Source organism: Carlito syrichta, unplaced genomic scaffold (assembly GCF_000164805.1).
Source record: "Carlito syrichta isolate Samal-C Ts95f unplaced genomic scaffold, Tarsius_syrichta-2.0.1 Scaffold315142, whole genome shotgun sequence".
Lineage (NCBI taxonomy): Eukaryota > Metazoa > Chordata > Mammalia > Primates > Tarsiidae > Carlito > Carlito syrichta.
The window spans coordinates 1050928-1054651 of record NW_007259238.1 but is presented as its reverse complement, the minus strand read 5'-3'; positions in this window follow the sequence as shown (position 1 = coordinate 1054651).

Here is a 3724-nt window from a genome sequence, read left to right as displayed (position 1 = left end):
AAAAAAAAAAAGATAAAAGGAAAAAATGGAATTGACCCTGAAGTCTAATAATAGAAGAGAGTGCCAGCAGAGGCCTGGGAAAAAAGCACCAGAAGATTTCAGTGTCTGCAAAGACTGGGCTGTGTAGAGCTGAGGGCATGCCATTATACAGGGAAGCCAGACGATTAAGGAGGAAGCAGACAGTCGAGACATTTCCATCCTTTGGGTCAAATTCTCAGAGGCTGCCTGTAAAGATACAGGTCTAAAACAACACATTACACATCTGACTAAAAGAGGCTATAGCTTGGAAAGTCAATGGTTTAAGCATTCTTGACTTACTGTGGCAATTAAGTTCCTTTTCCTCTGTTTTAACTTACAAATAAATCAGGGCCGAGTGTGGTGGCTCAAGTCTTTAATCCCAGCACTTTGGGAGGCCAAAGTGAGGGGACTGCCTGAGAACATGAGTTCAAGAACAGCCTGGGTACCTTGGCAAGACCTCATCTCTACAATAAATAAATTAAAAAAAAGCCAGGTGTGGTAGTGTGTGCCTGCAGTTTCAGCTATTTGGAAGGCTGAGATGGAAGGATCACATGAGCCCAGCAGGTTGACGCTGGAGTAGCCATGAGTGTGCGTGTCACTGCACTCCAGTCTGGGCAATGGAGACTCCAACTAAAAAAAAACAAAGAAGCTAGGCTCGGTGGCTCAGCCTGTAATCCCGCACCTTTGGGAGGCTGAGGTGAGTGGATTGCCTGAGCCCGCGGGTTCCAGACCCGCCTGGGCAGCGAGACCTCACCTCTACAATAAATAAAAAAATCAGCCGGGCATGGTAGCGCATGCCTGTAATTCCAGCTACTTGGAAAGTTGAGGTGGAAGGATCGCCGGAGCCCAGCAGGTAGAGGCTGCGGTGGCTGGGAGTGGCCATTGCACTCCAGTCTGGGTGACAGAGTGAGACTCCAACTCAAAAAAAAAAAAAAAAAAAAAGAATAAATCATACCTCTTGTTATTTCATTTAGAATTGTTTGAAGGATGTTGAAAATATAGCTATAATGAATCCACATCTCTTGAAGGCATCACATGTTCTGAGCAGGGCTCAGAAAAACACGGTCATTCTGCTGACCTTCAGATAGTTAGACATGTTTCTTCAAAAATTGGTGGTAGTTTTTTTTCCCCTTTGGGTAGTTAATAACAAATTCTGGCTAATAAACAGCAAGAATATAGGCAAAACACTAGGTCAGTTATTAAGTGCAATTGTTTCTTCATAAATTATCTGTTGTAAAACCAACCCAATGATGAACAGTTCAGAAGTTAAATGATTTGTAGGCATTTAGGGCAGTTTTTAAAACACTCAAGTTCATAAAATGTTACGTTTACCTAATGCTATAAAATAATTTACATACATATAAGTATCTAATTAAAAGAATCTTTGTTCAACAGACTATGAAAAGGAGTTATCTGGAATAATTATACAGTTAAAGTTATTGAGAATCAGAGAGGATTGACTGAAGCCTAATGTGCCAGTAAGCCAATTTTACACTAAGTCTTCTACCTCTTAGTTCAGTCCACTGTCTATTCTTTTTTTTTTGAGTTGGAGTCTCACTCTGTTGCCCAGACTGGAGTGCAGTGGCCGCTCCCAACCACCGCAGCCTCAACTTGCTGGGCTGCCGGAATTACAGGCGTGTGCTACCACGCCCGGCTGATTTTTTGATTTATTGTAGAGATGAGGTCTCGCTGCCCAGGCGGGTCTTGGACCAACAGGCTCAGGCAATCCACTCACCTCAACCTCCCAAAGGCGCGGGATTACAGGCTGAGCCACCGAGCCCGGCTCACTGTCTATTCTTTACAGTCTGTTCTGCTTCTTATGCAATCACTACTCCCCAACAACTATAAACAAAGTGGCATCAATATGGGTTTTCAGTCACTAAAATACTAATTTCCTTCTTTTTTTTGAATTGGAGTCTCACTCTGTCACCCAGACTGGAGTGCAGTGGCCGCTCCTGGCCACCGCAGCCTGGACCTGCTGGGTTCCAGCGATCCTTCCACCTCAACCTTCCAAGTAGCTGGAACTATAAGTAGCTACCACGCCCGTCTAATTTTTGATTTATTGTAGAGATGAGGTCTCGCCAAGTTGCCCAGGCAGGTCTCAAACCCGCGGGCTCAGGCAATCTACTCACCTCGGCCTCCCAAAGTGCTGGGATTACAGGCTGAGCCACCGAGCCCGGCCAATTTCCTTTTTTTTTTGAGTCGGAGTCTCACTCCGTCACTCAGACTGGAGTGTAGTGGCACGCTTCCTGGCCACCACAGCCTCGACCAGCTGGGCTCTGGCGATCCTTCCGCCTCAGCCTTCCAAGTAGCTGGAATTACGGGCACATGCTACCATGCTGGCTAATTTTTGATTTATTGTAGAGATGAGGTCTCGCCAAGTTGCCCAGGTGGACCTCGAACCCACGGGCTCAGGCAATCCACTCACCTCAGCCTCCCAAAGGCGCGGGATTACAGGCTGACCAACCGAGCCCGGCTGCAATTTCCTTTTTGATGATCAAAATATAAGAGGCTCAAGACTCAATCCAAAGGACTAGAAAACCCAACTAAACAGAGGACTCAGAGATTAATCCACTTTAAAAAAATGTTGGATCTCCTGGCACTAGGTTTGGAATAGCTAGGGGTGAGGCAGGAACAGTAGGAGCAACAGCGATGTTGTTTCTCAAACAGAAGGCTTCGGTTGTAACCAGTTACTGAAAACTTAACCGAAAGCTCCCTCCTCAAGTCTGAAAGTCTGTATTTCTTTTTTTTTTTTTTGAGTTGGAGTCTCACTCTGTCACTCAGTCTGGAGTGCAGTGGCCACTCCTGGCCACCGCAGCCTCGACCTGCTGGGCTCTGGCGATCCTTCCGCCTCAGCCTTCCAAGTAGCTGGAACTACAGACACGCTACTATGCCCGGCTCATTTTTTATTTATTGTAGAGATGAGGTCTCACCAAGTTGCCCAGGCAGATTTCGAACCCGTGGGCTCAGGCAATCCACTCACCTCAGCCTCCCAAAGGCGCGGGATTACAGGCTGAGCCAACGAGCCTGGCTAAGTCTGTATTTCTTATTAGATACAAACCTGAAAGGAGGCCCCCTAAGATAATTAGTATAAAAATATTCCCTCCTGAGCAGCCAGCAGCTTGGAGTTGTGACTGAAGGGGGAGTCCCAGTGGACTGCCTAGACTTTGAGAGCGGAAACTTGATTTTTGTCTGTTCACTAAAGGCAACTCAAACTTGGAAAATAACACAAAAGCTTTGAGATTCATCTTTTATTTACAAGTAAATGAAGCATATCCCCTGTAAACTCTAATTTGGGATAAGAACAATAGAAAGAAATAGCTTCTGGCTCCACAGTGACGTATGAAAGGAGTCCATGCCACTCTTTTTTTTTTTTTTTGAGTTGGATTCTCACTCTGTCGCCCAGACTGGAGTGCAGTGGCCACTCCTGGCCACTGCAGCCTCCACCTGCTGGGCTCCAGCAATCCTTCCGCCTCAGCCTTCTGAGTAGCCGGAATTATAGGCACGCGCTACCATGACCGGCTGATTTTTTGATTTATTGTAGAGATGAGGTCTCGCTGCCCAGGCGGGTCTCGAACCCGCAGGCTCAGGCAATCCACTCACCTCAGCTTCCCAAAGGCATGGGATTACAGGCTAAGCCACCAAGCCCGGCTAGCCACTGTTTCTTTAAACAATGATTTTGTCATTTAAAAAAACACAAAAGCCA